General features: G+C 38.7%; 1 non-coding gene across 1 annotated transcript; it reads right to left on the minus strand.

The window, feature by feature from the left end:
- Positions 1-7,669: 7,669 nt before the first annotated feature.
- Positions 7,670-7,777, minus strand: LOC130977872 (small nucleolar RNA R71). The gene has a single exon (XR_009085545.1). It is a non-coding gene; the product is annotated as a small nucleolar RNA R71 (small nucleolar RNA).
- Positions 7,778-16,254: the final 8,477 nt, after the last annotated feature.

The following is a 16,254-nucleotide window of genomic DNA, read 5'->3' on the forward strand; positions in this document are numbered from 1 at the left end:
GATAGCTATGTTACAACTTAGAGGGAGATGATGGGTCTGAGGGAGGAGTTGGAGTCTGCCTGAGTTGATTATGCTGAGCTCCAGGGTCATTTTGTGGGCAATGTAAATGCTGCTTATGAGAATCTAAGGGATCAAGTTCGAGTTCTTGCGCTGGATCTTGACCTTACTCTTTTCAGCTTGGACAACATCGTAAAAGATGGTAAGATAGTCCCAGATGACCCTGATGATGATGAAGTCGATCCTCTTCCTGCTCCTGCTACCAAAGCCTCCGTTGCGCCACCCTTTTCAGTTCAGGCAGATGAGACAGCTGAGGTTGCTTAGCCTGAGTCTGATCCAGATGTCCAGATTCTGAACCGGTATGATGGGACGGTTGATGCGGTTCCTCTTCAGACTCGTCCTCCTTCACCCCGGGATGCTACAACTGGAAAGTCCTTGGATCCTCTATGATTGTTTCTTGGTGTATTTGTGTGTAGCTCAGCTTGTGGGCTTTAAACCTTTTTTATTTTGTAGTTATGTGTTTCTGACTTCTGGATACTTTCTAGTTGCTTTTTTAGCAACTTTATTTTGAAAAATCAAGGTAGCTTTGCAGGCCTTTTGGGGACGACTTCAGGTGGCCTCTTAGGCCTTTGTTTATTATAGCCGCTTTGTTTTTGTTTGTTGATTTCTTTTGCTTTAATATTTGTTAGGCATCTTTAGGGTGTTGGAACCTTGCGTTCCGATCTCTTTTGTTTACCTTCTGTCATCATCTCGATCTTTTGGAAGTTATCTCTAGTAATCTTTTTGTTTGCTCCTTTCTCAGGTCTTTTCACGTGGATTACTGTATAACTTATTGTAGTTTGTGGGAGGCGGACTTCATAATGTCGATCACTTCTAAGTTATTTCTAGTAATTCATTTTGGATCTTTGTCAGATCTCTTTTATAGATTACTTTTATAACTTCTTTGTGGGAGGCTGACTTCGTCATGTCGGTTCATTCTAAGTTATTTTTAGTAATCCATTTTCTTTGGACCTGGGTTAGGTCTTTTTTATGGATTATTTTTTATAACTTTTTTGGTTTGGACTGACTTTATCATGTCGGTCCCTTTTAAGTTATTTTTAGTAATCCTCTTTTTCTAGGGCTGGCCAGGTCTCTTTCCAAGGATTTACTTTTTATAATTTTGGTTATTTGTGGTTGACTGGTCCGACTTCTTCATGTCGGTCCGTCTTTTAAGTTTTTTTAGCAACCCATTTTATTAGGACCTCGTCAGGTCCTTTCCTATGGGACATGATGAGCGGATAATTTATACGCTTTTTGGCATTGTTTTTAGGAAGTTTTTAGTAAGTTCAAACTATTTTTAGGGATATTTTCATTAGTTTTTATGCTAAATTCACATTTCTGGACTTTACTATGAGTTTGTGTGTTTTTCTATGATTTCAGGTAATTTCTGGCTAAAATTGAGGGACTTGAGCAAAATTCTGAAAAGGAGGCTGACAAAGGACTGCTGATGCTGTTGGAATCTGACCTCCCTGCACTCAAAATGGATTTTCTGGAGCTACAGAACTCCAAATGGCACGCTCTTAACGGCATTGGAAAGTAGACATCTAGAGCTTTCCGGCAATATATAATAATCCATACTTTATTTGGAAATTGACGACGTAAACTGGCGCTCAATGCCAGTTCCATGCTGCTGTCTGGAGTCAAACGCCAGAAACACGTCATAACCCAGATTTGAACGCCAGAAACACGTTACAACTTGGCGTTCAACTCCAATAAAAGCCTCAGCTCGTGGATAGACCAAGCTCAGCCCAAACATACACCAAGTGGGCCCCGGAAGTAGATTTATGCATCAATTACTTACTTCTGTAAACCCTAGTAGCTAGTCTAGTATATATAGGACCTTTTACTATTGTACTAGATATCTTTGGTCTCGGTTTTATTTTATTCTTCATCTTAGGAGACTATTGATCACGTTTTGGGGGCTGGCCTCTCGGCCATGCCTGGACCTTCATCACTTATGTATTTTCAACGGTGGAGTTTCTATACACCATAGATTAAGGGTGTGGAGCTCAGCTGTACCTCAAGTTTCAATGCAATTACTACTATTTTCTATTCAATTCCGCTTGTTCTTATTCTAAGATATTCGTTGCACTTCAACATGATGAATGTGATGATCCGTGACACTCATCATCATTCTCACCTATGAACGCGTGACTGACAACCACTTCCATTCTACCTTAGACCGGGCGCATATCTCTTGGATTCCTTAATCAGAATCTTCGTGGTATAAGCTAGAATTGATGGCGGCATTCATGGGAATCCGAAAAGTCTAACCTTGTCTGTGGTATTTCGAGTAGGATTCCGGGATTGAATGACTGTGACGAGCTTCAAACTCGCGATTGCTGGGCGTGATGACAAACGCAAAAGAATCAAGGGATTCTATTCCAACATGACCGAGAACCGACAGATGATTAGCCGTGCTGTGACAGAGCATTTGGACCATTTTTACTGAGAGGATGGGATGTAGCCATTGACAACGGTGATGCCCTGCATACAGGTTGCCATGGAAAGGAATAAGAAGGATTGAAGGAAGGCAGTAGGAAAGCAGAGATCCAACAGGGACAAGCATCTCCAGACACTTATCTGAAATTCCCACCATTGAATTACATGAGTAACTTTATCTTTATTTTCTATTTAATTTATTATTATTATTCGAAAAACCAATAATCTCTTAAATTAGTTAAATACGCCTGACTGGGATTTACAAGATGACCATAGCTTGCTTCATACCAACAATCTTCGTGGGATCGACCCTTACTCACGTAAGGTATTACTTGGACGACCCAGTACACTTGCTGGTTAGTTGTGTGGAGTTGTGACAAAGTGAGATTCACGTTTGAGAGCACCAAATCTTTGGAGCCATTGTTGATGATCACAATTTCGTCCACCATGTTTTTGGCGTCGTTGCCGGGGATTGTTCGAGTTTGGACAACTAACGGTTCATCTTGTTGCTCAAATTAGGTAATTTTCTTTTCAAAAAGTTTCAAAAATCTTTCAAAAATATTTTTTTTATTATTTTCATTTTTCTAAAGAACATTTTCGAAAAAAATTAAAGAAAATACAAAAAAATCATAAAATCATAAAAATAAAAAAATATTTTGTGTTTCTTGTTTGAGTCTTGAGTCAATTTTTAAGTTTGGTCTCAATTGCATGGTTTAAAATTTTTTTTTCTTGCATTTTTCGAAAATTCATGCATTCATAGTGTTCTTCATGATCTTCAAGTTGTTCTTGGTAAGTCTTCTTGTTTGATCTTGATGTTTTCTTGTTTTGTGTTGTTTGTTGTTTTTCTTATGCATTTTAGCATTCATAGTGTCTATGTATTAAAGATTTATAAGTTTGGTGTCTTGCATATTTTCTTTGCATAAAAAATTTTTCAAAAATATGTTCTTGATGTTCATCATGATCTTCAAAGTGTTCTTGGTGTTCATCTTGACATTCATAGTATTTTTGCATGCATCATGTGTTTTGATCCAAAATCTTCATGTTTTGGGTCATATTTATGTTTTTCTCTCTCATAATTAAAAATTCAAAAATAAAAAATATCTTCTCCTTATTTTTTTCCCAATTTTCGAAAATTTGGGTTGACTTAGTCAAAATTTTTTAAAATTAGTTGTTTTTTACAAGTCAAGTCAAATTTTTAATTTTAAAAATCTTATCTTCTCAAAACTTTTTCAAAAAAATCAAATCTTTTTCATTTTTTATCTTATTAATTTCGAAAATTTTAAAAAATTTTTTCAAAAAAAAATCTTTTTCTTAATTTTATTTCAAAATTTTCGAAAATCATGCTAACAATTAATATGATTGATTCAAAAATTTGAAGTTTGTTACTTTCTTGTTAAGAAAGGTTCAATCTTTAAATTCTAGAATCTTATCTTTTAGTTTCTTGTTAGTTAAGTAATTAATTTTAATTTTAAAATTTAAATATTTTTATCGTATCTTTTTATCTTATCTTTTTATCATATCTTCTTATCTTATCTTTTTATCATATTGATGAGCGGATAATTTGTACACTTTTTGGCATTGTTTTTAGTATGTTTTTAGTAGTTTTAGTTAGTTTTTAGTATACTTTTTATTAGTTTTTAGTTAAAATTCACTTTTCTGGACTTTACTATGAGTTTGTGTGTTTTTCTGTGATTTCAGGTATTTTCTGGCTGAAATTGAGGGACCTGAGCAAAAATCTGATTCAGAGACTGAAAAGGACTGCAGATGCTGTTGGATTCTGACCTCCCTGCACTCAAAGTGGATTTTCTGGAGCTACAGAAGCCCAATTGGCGCGCTCTCAATGGCGTTGGAAAGTAGACATCCTGGGCTTTCCAGCAATATATGATAGTCCATACTTTGCCCAAGATTTGATGGCCCAAACCGGCGTTCAAAGTCACCTACAGAAATCCCAGCGTTAAACGCCGGAACTGGCACCTAAATGGGAGTTAAACGCCCAAACTGGCATAAAAGCTGGCGTTTAACTCCAAGAAGAGTCTCTACACGAAAATGCTTCATTGCTCAGCCCAAGCACACACCAAGTGGGCCCGGAAGTGGATTTTTATGTCATTTACTCATCTCTGTACACCCTAGGCTACTAGTTTCTTATAAGTAGGACCTTTTACTATTGTATTTTCATCTTTTGATCTTTGGAACCTTTTCTTTAGATCTTTTGATCACTTTGGGAGGCTGGCCATTCGGCCATGCCTGGACCCTATTCTTATGTATTTTCAACGGTGGAGTTTCTACACACCATAGATTAAGGTGTGGAGCTCTGCTGTACCTCAAGTATTAATGCAATTACTATTGTTCTTCTATTCAATTCCGCTTGTTCTTTGTCCAAGATATCACTTGTTCTTCAACTTGATGAATGTGATGATCCGTGACACTCATCATCATTCTCACCCATGAACAAAGTGACTGACAACCACTCTTGTTCTACAAGCATTCGAGGCTCTAGTGAATATCTCTTGGATTCTTTAACCGGAATCTTCGTGGTATAGGCAAGAACTGATGGCGGCATTCAAGAGAATCCGGAAGGTCTAAACCTTGTCTGTGGTATTCTGAGTAGGATTCAATGATTGAATGACTGTGACGTGCTTCAAACTCCTGAGGGCGGGGCGTTAGTGACAGACGCAAAAGAATCACTGGATTCTATTTCGGCCTGATTGAGAACCGACAGATGAATTCCGCTATGCTGTGACCAGAGCATATGCAATCGTTTTCAATGAGAGGATGGGAGGTAGCCACTGACAACGGTGAAACCCTACACGAGCTTGCCATGGAAAGGAGTAAGAAGGATTGGATGAAGACAGTAGGAAAGCAGAGAGACGGAAGGGAAGGCATCTTCATACACTTATCTGAAGCTCTCACCAATGATATACATAAGTATCTCTATCTTTATCTTTGTGTTTATTTTCGTTCATCACCATATCCATTTGAGTTTGCCTGACTGAGATTTACAAGGTGACCATAGCTTGCTTCATACCAACAATCTCCGTGGGATCGACCCTTACTCGCGTAAGGTATTACTTGGACGACCCAGTGCACTTGCTGGTTAGTTGTGCGAAGTTGTAGTGATCACAATTTCGTGCACCATGTTTTTGGCGCCGTTGCCGGGGATTGTTCTTGTGTATGGACAACTGACGGTTCATCTTGTTGCTTATATTAGGTATTTTTCTTCGGAGTTCTTAAGAATGAAATCTAGTGTTTCAAGGTGATGTTCTTATCATCACCAAAGCTGATTGATTCTCATCAATTTAGCTCTTGAATGCAATGTCCTGCTGAAGCTTAGCCGGCCATGTCTAATTCCTTTAGACTAAAGCTTTAGACTAACATTGCATGATTCCTGGAATTCTCATTAAGAATTTTGATACCTTTATTTTCTTTTTCTACATAAATTTCGAAAAAACACAAAAAAATTATAAAATCATAAAAACCAAAAATATTTCTTGTTTGAGTCTAGTGTCTCATCTTAAGTTTAGTGTCAATTGCATATTTATGTTCTTATTGCATTCATGCATGTGTCTTCATTGATCTTCAAGTTGTTCTTGATGATTTCATTGCTCTGATCTTTAAATTCTATTGACTTGAGTGTTTTTGTGTGTCTCATATGCATTCTCATTAGTGTCAGTAGTCTACAAACTGCTAAGTTTGGTGTCTTGCATGCATTGTTATTTGATTCTTGTTGCATTTTGATTTCTCCTTATTATTAAAAATCCAAAAATATTTTTGTCTTCTCAAGTCAATAATACAGAGAATTGAAGATTCAGAACATACTGCAGAGGAATTGCACAGAAAAAGCTGGGCGTTCAAAACGCCCTGTGAAGAAGGACAAACTGGCGTTTAAACGCCCAAAAGGGTAGTATTTTGGGCGTTAAACGCCAGAATGTGCACCATTCTGGGCGTTTAACGCCAGGATGGCTAAAGGGGGAAGATTTTGTTTTCAACTCAATTTTTTTTAGTTTTCAAAATCTTTTCAAAAACAAATCTTTTTCAAATCAATTTTTCAATCAAATCTTTTTCAAAATTACTTTCTTTCCATTTTTAAAGATACTTGCTATCAATTAATGATTTGATTCAACATTTCAATTATGTTGCCTTTTCTGTTGAGAAAGGTTTAATGATTGAATCATATCTTTTCTTGATAGCCAAGTTATTAATTTTTTTCTTTTAAATCAAATCTTTTTAAAATTGTTTTCAAATCATATCTTTTAAAATTGTTTTCAAATCATATCTTCTCAATCATATCTTTTTAATTACATCTTTTTTTTTAAAATAGTTTTCAATCATATCTTTTTGATTTCTAATTTCAAAATCTTTTTCAAAAATCACTTGATTTCTTTCCCACTTTTATTTTCGAAAATCAATTAAAGTTTTTCAAAATGTTTTTAAATCTTTTTAACTTAATTTTCGAAAATCTTCTTCCCCTCTTCTCACATCCTTCTATTTATGGAGTATCACTCCTCTTCAATGCACAATTCGAACTCTAACTGATTAAGTTCGAATTCTTCTACTTCTTTCTTCTATTTTTCTTTTCCTCTGACACCTCAAGGAATCTCTATACTGTGACATAGAGGATTCCATATTTTCTTGTTCTCTTCTCTTTCATATGAGCAGGAACAAAGACAAAGGCATTCTTGTTGAAGCTGATCCTGAACCGGAAAGGACCTTGAAGCGAAAACTAAGAGAAGCTAAGGCACAACTCTCTGTTAAGGACCTGACCGAATTCTTCAAAGAAGAAGAAGCCATGGCAGCCGAAAACAACAACAATGCCAACAATGCAAGGAAGGTGCTGGGTGACTTTACTGCACCTACTCCCGACTTCTATGGGAGAAGCATCTCTATCCCTGCCATTGGAGCAAACAACTTTGAGCTTAAGCCTCAATTAGTTTCTCTAATGCAACAGAATTGCAAGTTTCATGGACTCCCATTGGAAGATCCTCATCAGTTCTTAGCTGAGTTCTTGCAAATCTGTGACACTGTCAAGACTAATGGGGTAGACCCTGAAGTCTATAGACTTATGCTATTCCCTTTTGCTGTAAGAGACAGAGCTAGAACATGGTTGGACTCACAACCTAAAGAAAGCCTGGACTCTTGGGAAAAGCTAGTCAATGCCTTCTTAGCAAAGTTCTTTCCACCTCAAAAATTGAGTAAGCTTAGAGTGGAAGTCCAAACCTTCAGACAGAAGGATGGAGAATCCCTCTATGAAGCTTGGGAAAGATACAAGCAATTAATCAGAAAATGTCCTTCTGACATGCTTTCTGAATGGAGCATCATAGGTATTTTCTATGATGGTCTCTCTGAACTATCCAAGATGTCTTTGGATAGCTCTGCTGGAGGATCTCTTCATCTGAAGAAGATGCCTACAGAAGCTCAAGAGCTAATTGAAATGGTTGCAAATAACCAATTCATGTACACTTCTGAAAGAAACCCTGTAAATAATGGGACTAGTCAGAAGAAAGGAGTTCTTGAGATTGATGCTCTGAATGCCATATTGGCTCAGAACAAGATATTGACTCAACAAGTCAATTTGATTTCTCAAAGTCTGTCTGGAATGCAAAATGCACCAAGCAGTACTAAGGATGCTTCATCTGAGGAAGAAGCTTATGATCCTGAGAACCCTTCAATGGAAGAGGTGAATTACCTAGGAGAGCCCTATGGAAACACCTATAATTCTTCATGGAGAAATCACCCAAATTTCTCATGGAAGAATCAAGAGAGACCTCAACAAGGTTTCAACAACAATAATGGTGGAAGAAACAGGTTTAGCAATGGCAAGCCTTTTCCATCATCTTCTCAGCAACAGACAGAGAATTCTAAGCAGAACCCCTCTGACTTAGCCACCATGGTCTCTGATCTAATCAAAACCACTCAAAGTTTCATGATTGAAACAAGGTCCTCCATTAGGAATTTGGAGGCACAAGTGGGACAGCTGAGCAAGAAAGTTACTGAACTCCCTCCAAGTACTCTTCCAAGCAATACAGAAGAAAATCCAAAAGGAGAGTGCAAGGCCATCAACATGGCCGAATTTGGAGAAGGAGGAGAGGCAGTGAACACCACTGAGGAAGACCTCAATGGGCGTGCACTGACCTTCAATGAGTTCCCTAATGAGGAACCATGGGAATCTGAGGCTCAAAATGAGACCATAGAGATTCCATTGGACTTACTTCTGCCATCCATGAGCTCTGATGAGTATTCTTCCTCTGAAGAGGATGAGTATGTCACTGAAGAGCAAGTTGCTAAATACCTTGGAGCAATCATGAAGCTAAATGACAAGTTATTTGGAGATGAGACTTGGGAGAATGAACCTCCTTTGCTCACCAAAGAACTGGATGACTTGTCTAGGCAGAAATTACCTCAAAAGAGACAAGATCCTGGGAAGTTTTCCATACCTTGTACCATAGGCACCATGACCTTCAAGAAGGCTCTGTGTGACTTAGGGTCAAGTGTAAACCTCATGCCTCTCTCTGTAATGGAGAAGCTAGGGATCTTTGAGGTACAAGCTGCAAGAATCTCACTAGAGATGGCAGACAATTCAAGAAAACAAGCTCATGGACTTGTAGAGGATGTTTTGGTAAAGATTGAAGACCATTACATCCCTACTGACTTTATAGTCCTAGAGACTGGGAAGTGCATGGATGAATCTATCATCCTTGGCAGACCCTTCCTAGCCACAGCAAAGGCTGTGATTGATGTTGATGGAGGTGAATTGATCATTCAAGTGAATGAAGAATCCTTTGTGTTTAAGGCTCAAGGATATACCTCTGTCACCATGGAGAGGAAGCATGAAGAACTTCTCTCAAATCAGAGTCAAACAGAGCCCCCACAGTTAAACTCTAAGTTTGGTGTTGAACCCCCACATTCAAACTCTATGTTTGGTGTTGGGAGGTTCCAACATTGCTCTGAATATCTGTGAGGCTCCATGAGAGCCCTCTGTCAAGCTACTGACATTAAAGAAGCACTTGTTGGGAGGCAACCCAATGTTATATTTTATCTATTTTCTTTTGTTATTTTATTTTATTTTGTAGGTTGATGATCATGAGAAGTCACAAAATCAATTGAAAAAGCAAAAACAGAATGAAAAACAGGAAGAAAAATAGCACACCCTGGAGGAAGAACCCACTGGCGTTTAAACGCCAGTGAGGCTAGCAGTTGGGCGTTTAACGCCCAGTCTGGCACCATTCTGGGCGTTTAACGCCAGAAAGGGGCACCAGACTGGCGTTAAACGCCAGAAAAGGGTAAGAACCTGGCGTTAAACGCCAGGAATGGGCACCAGCCCGGCGTTTAACGCCAGAAATGGCTCAAAACGCGATTTTGAATGCCATTTGTTGCAGGGATGACTTTTCCTTGACACCACAGGATCTGTGGACCCCACAGGATCCCCACCAACCCCACCACTCTCTCTCTCTCTTCTTCACCCATTCATCAATCACCTCAACCTCCTCCATCTCCTCCATTTTCTTCTTCTTCTACTCTCTTCTCTCTTCTTTTGCTCGAGGACGAGCAAACCTTTTAAGTTTGGTGTGGTAAAAGCGTTGCTTTTTCGTTTTTCCATAACCATTTATGGCATCCAAGGCCGGAGAAACCTCTAGAAAGAGGAAAGGGAAGGCAAAAGCTTCCACCTCCGAGTCATGGGAGATGAAGAGATTCATCTCAAGGGATGCACTTTCCTCCACAAGACTATTGGGAGCAAATCAACACCTCCCTAGGAGAATTGAGTTCCAACATGGGACAACTAAGGGTGGAGCACCAAGAACATTCCATCCTCCTCCATGAAATTAGAGAAGATCAAAGAATCATGAGAGAGGAGCAACAAAGACAAGGAAGAGACATTGAGGAGCTCAAGCACTCCATAAGACCTTCAAGAGGAAGAACAAGCCGCCATCACTAAGGTGGACCCGTTCTTTAATCTCCTTGTTCTTTATTTTTCTGTTTTTCGAAAATTATGCTTTATGTTTATCCATGTTTGTGTCTTATGATCATTAGTGTCTTAGTGTCTATGCCTTAAAGTTATATGACTCCATCACCTCTCTTAAATGAAAACTGTTTTTATCACAAAAGAACAAGAAGTACAGGATTTCAAATTCATCTTAAAACTAGCTTAATTAGTTTGATGTGGTGGCAATACTTTTGTTTTCTGAATGTATGCTTAAACAGTGCATATGTCTTTTGAATTTGTGGTTCATGAATGTTAAAATTGTTGGCTCTTGAAAGAATGATGAAAAAGGAGACATGTTACTGAGGATCTGAAAAATCATAAAAATGATTCTTGAAGCAAGAAAAAGCAGTGAATACAAAAAAAAAAGAGAAAAAAGAAAAAAAAACGAAAAAAGGAGAGAAAAAGAAAAAGAAAGAAAAAGAAAGAAATAAAGTTGTGATCCAAGGCAAAAAGAGTGAGCTTAAGAACCCTGGACACCTCTAATTGGGGACTCTAGCAAAGCTGAGTCACAATCTGAAAAGGTTCACCCAATTATGTGTCTGTGGCATGTATGCATCCGGTGGTAATACTGGAAGACAGAGTGCTTTGGGCCACAGCCAAGACTCAATAAGTAGCTGTGTTCAAGAATCATCATACTTAACTAGGAGAATCAATAACACTATCTGGATTCTAAGTTCCTAAAGAAGCCAATCATTCTGAATTTCAAAGGATAAAGTGAGATGCCAAAACTGTTCGGAGGCAAAAAGCTACTAGTCCCGCTCATCTAATTTGGAGCTTAGTTTCATTGATAATTTGGAGTCTATAGTATATTCTCTTCTTTTTATCTTATTTGATTTTCAGTTGCTTGGGGACAAGCAACAATTTAAGTTTGGTGTTGTGATGAGCGGATAATTTGTACACTTTTTGGCATTGTTTTTAGTATGTTTTTAGTAGTTTTAGTTAGTTTTTAGTATACTTTTTATTAGTTTTTAGTTAAAATTCACTTTTCTGGACTTTACTATGAGTTTGTGTGTTTTTCTGTGATTTCAGGTATTTTCTGGCTGAAATTGAGGGACCTGAGCAAAAATCTGATTCAGACACTGAAAAGGACTGCAGATGCTGTTGGATTCTGACCTCCCTGCACTCAAAGTAGATTTTCTGGAGCTACAGAAGCCCAATTGGCGCGCTCTCAACGGCGTTGGAAAGTAGACATCCTGGGCTTTCCAGCAATATATGATAGTCCATACTTTGCCCAAGATTTGATGGCCCAAACCGGCGTTCAAAGTCACCTACAGAAATCCCAGTGTTAAACGCCGGAACTGGCACCTAAATGGGAGTTAAACGCCCAAACTGGCATAAAAGCTGGCGTTTAACTCCAAGAAGAGTCTCTACACGAAAATGCTTCATTGCTCAGCCCAAGCACACACCAAGTGGGCCCGGAAGTGGATTTTTATGTCATTTACTCATCTCTGTACACCCTAGGCTACTAGTTTCTTATAAGTAGGACCTTTTACTATTGTATTTTCATCTTTTGATCTTTGGAACCTTTTCTTTAGATCTTTTGATCACTTTGGGAGGCTGGCCATTCGGCCATGCCTGGACCCTATTCTTATGTATTTTCAACGGTGGAGTTTCTACACACCATAGATTAAGGTGTGGAGCTCTGCTGTACCTCAAGTATTAATGCAATTACTATTGTTCTTCTATTCAATTCCGCTTGTTCTTTGTCCAAGATATCACTTGTTCTTCAACTTGATGAATGTGATGATCCGTGACACTCATCATCATTCTCACCCATGAACAAAGTGACTGACAACCACTCTTGTTCTACAAGCATTCGAGGCTCTAGTGAATATCTCTTGGATTCTTTAACCGGAATCTTCGTGGTATAGGCAAGAACTGATGGCGGCATTCAAGAGAATCCGGAAGGTCTAAACCTTGTCTGTGGTATTCTGAGTAGGATTCAATGATTGAATGACTGTGACGTGCTTCAAACTCCTGAGGGCGGGGCGTTAGTGACAGACGCAAAAGAATCACTGGATTCTATTCCGGCCTGATTGAGAACCGACAGATGAATTCCGCTATGCTGTGACCAGAGCATATGCAATCGTTTTCAATGAGAGGATGGGAGGTAGCCACTGACAACGGTGAAACCCTACACGAGCTTGCCATGGAAAGGAGTAAGAAGGATTGGATGAAGACAGTAGGAAAGCAGAGAGACGGAAGGGAAGGCATCTTCATACACTTATCTGAAGCTCTCACCAATGATATACATAAGTATCTCTATCTTTATCTTTGTGTTTATTTTCGTTCATCACCATATCCATTTGAGTTTGCCTGACTGAGATTTACAAGGTGACCATAGCTTGCTTCATACCAACAATCTCCGTGGGATCGACCCTTACTCGCGTAAGGTATTACTTGGACGACCCAGTGCACTTGCTGGTTAGTTGTGCGAAGTTGTAGTGATCACAATTTCGTGCACCACATATCTTTTTCAAAATTTTATCTTTTTCAAAAATTTGAATTTAAAACATCTTATCTAACTTCTTATCTTTTTATCTTTTCAAATTTGATTTTAATATCTTTTTTAACTAACTAATTAACTTTTTGTTTGTTTTTTATCTTTTTCAAAACCACCTAACTACTCTTCCATCTCTAATTTTCGAAAATACCTCCCTCTTTTTCAAAAATTCTTTTTAATTGTTTTAAATTTTAATTTTAATTATATCTTATCTTTAATTTTCGAAAATCACTAACCACTTTTTCAAAATTATTTTCGAAATTCTCTATCTCTCCTTCTTCTATTTATTTATTTATTTACTAACACTTCTCTTCACCTCTCTTCATCTCAAATCACTACCTCTATCCTTACCCATTCTTCTTCACTCTTCTTTCCTTCCTTCTTCTACCAACAACAAGGATCCTCTTTACTGTGACATAGAGGATTCCTCTTTCTTTTCTTGTTTTCTTCTTCCCTATATGAGCAGGAACAAGGAAAAAGACACTCTTGTTGAAACTGATCCAGAACCTGAAAGGACTCTGAAGAGAAAACTAAGAGAAGCTAATTTACGACAATCCAGAGGCAGTCTTTTCTGAAATTTTTGAACAAGAGAAGGAGATGGCAGCCAAACCCAACAACAATAATGCAAGGAGGATGCTTGGTGACTTCACAAAACCAACATCCAAATTTGATGGAAGAAGCATCTCCATTCCTGCCATTGGAGCAAACAATTTTGAGCTGAAACCTCAATTAGTTGCTTTAATGCAACAGAACTACAAGTTTCATGGACTTCCATCTGAAGATCCTTACTAGTTTTTAACTAAGTTCTTGCAGATTTGTGAGACTGTTAAGACGAATAGAGTAGATCCTGAAGTCTACAGGCTCATGCTTTTCCCTTTTGCTGTAAGAGACAGAGCTAGAACATGGTTAGATTCACAACCTAAAGATAGCCTGGACTCTTGGGATAAGCTGGTCACGGCCTTCTTGGATAAATTCTATCCTCCTCAAAAACTGAGCAAGCTTAGAGTGGATGTTCAAACCTTCAAGCAAAAAGATGGTGAATCCCTCTATGAAGCTTGGGAAAGATATAAGCAGATGACCAAAAAGTGTCCTTCTGACATGTTTTCAGAATGGACCATATTAGATATATTCTATTATGGACTATCTGAGTTTTCCAAAATGTCATTGGACCATTCTGCAGGTGGATCCATTCACCTAAAGAAAACGCCTGCAGAAGCTCAAGAACTTATTGACATGGCTGCAAACAACCAATTCATGTACACTTCTGAGAGGAAATCCGTGAATAATGGGACGCCTCAGAGGAAGGGAGTTCTTGAAATTGATGCTCTGAATGCCATATTGGCTCAGAACAAAGTGTTGACTCAGCAAGTCAACATGATCTCTCAAAGTCTGAATGGATGGCAAAATGCATCCAACAGTACTAAAGAGGCAGCTTCTGAAAAAGCTTATGATCCTGAAAACCCTGCAATAGTAGAGGTTAATTACATGGGTGAACCTTATGGAACCACCTATAATTCATCATAGAGAAATCATCCAAATTTCTCATGGAAGGATCAACACAAGCCTCAACAAGGCTTTAATAATGGTGGAAGAAACAAGCTCAGCAATAACAAGCCTTTTCCATCATCTTCTCAGTAACAGACAGAGAATCCTGAGCAGAGCCCCTCTAATTTAGCAAATTTAGTCTCTGATCTGTCTAAAGCCACTTTAAGTTTCATGAGTGAAACAAGGTCCTCCATCAGAAATTTGGAGGCACAAGTGGGCCAGCTGAGCAAAAAAGTTATTAAAACTCCTCCCAGTATTCTCCCAAGCAATACAGAAGAGAATCCAAAAGGAGAGTGCAAGGCCATTGATGTAGTCAATATGGCCGAATGTACAAGGGAGGAGGAAGACGAAAATCCTAGAGAGAGAGACCTCCTGGGACGTTCCTCAAGCAAGAAGGAGTTTTCTATTAAGGATCCAAATGAATCTGAGGCTCATATAGAGACCATAGAGATTCTATTAAATCTCCTTCTGCCATTCATGAGCTCTGAAGACTATTCTTCCTCTGAAGAGGATGAAGATGTCACTGGAGAGCAAGTTGCTCAATATTTAGGAGCTATCATGAAGCTGAATGCCAAGTTGTTTGGTAATGAGACTTGGGAAAGTAAACCTCCCTTGCTCATTAGTGAACTAGATACCTGGATTCAGCAAACTTTACCTCAAAAGAAACAAGATTCTGGCAAATTCTTAATACCTTGTACCATAGGCACCATGACCTTTGAAAAAGCTCTGTGTGATCTGGGGTCAGGGATAAATCTTATGCCACTCTCTGTAATGGAGAAGTTGAGGATCATTGAGGTACAACCTGCCTTGTTCTCATTACAATTGGCAGACAAGTCACTAAGACAAGCTTATGGATTAGTAGAGGACGTGTTAGTAAAGGTTGAAGGCCTTTACATCCCTGCTGCTTTCATAATCTTAGACACTAGGAAGGAAGAGGATGAGTGCATCATCCTTGGAAGACCTTTCCTAGCCACAGCAGGAGCTGTGATAGATGTTAACAGAGGAGAATTAGTCCTTCAATTGAATGGAGACTACCTTGTGTTTAAGGCACACGGCCATCCCTCTGTAATAAAGGAGAGTAAGCATGAAGAGCTTCTCTCAGTACAGAGTCAAACAGAGCCCCCACAGTCAAACTCTAAGTTTGGTGTTGTGAGGCCACAACCAAACTCTAAGTTTGGTGTTAGGACCCCATATTCAAACTCTAAGTTTGGTGTTGGGAGTCCCCAACATTGACCTGATCATCTGTGTGGCTCCGTAAGAGCCCACTGTCAAGCTATTGACATTAAAGAAGCGCTTGTTGGGAGGCAACCCAATTTTTATTTATTTATTTTTATTTTTATTTGTCTTTTATGTTTTATTAGGTACATGATCATGTGGAGTCACGAAAAAATATTAAAAATAAAAATAGAATCAAAAACAGCAGAAAAAAATTCGCACCTTGGAGGAAGGACTTACTGGCGTTCAACGCCAGTGAGGAGCATCTGGCTGGCATTCAACGCCAGAACAGAGCATGAATCTGGCGCTGAATGCCAGAAATAAGCAACATCCTGGCGTTTGAACGCCAGGAATGTGCCCTGAGGAAAGCTGGCGCTGAACGCCAGTAACAAGCATAGAACTGGCATTCAACGCCAGAAACATTTTGCATCTGGGCGTTGAACGCCCAGAACGTGCATCACCTCGGCGTTTAAATGCCAGAATGGTATGCTAAGGCATTTTACATGCCTAATGGGTGCAGGGATGTAAATCCTTG

This window comes from Arachis stenosperma, chromosome 4 (assembly GCF_014773155.1).
Source record: "Arachis stenosperma cultivar V10309 chromosome 4, arast.V10309.gnm1.PFL2, whole genome shotgun sequence".
Classification (NCBI taxonomy): Eukaryota; Viridiplantae; Streptophyta; class Magnoliopsida; order Fabales; family Fabaceae; genus Arachis; species Arachis stenosperma.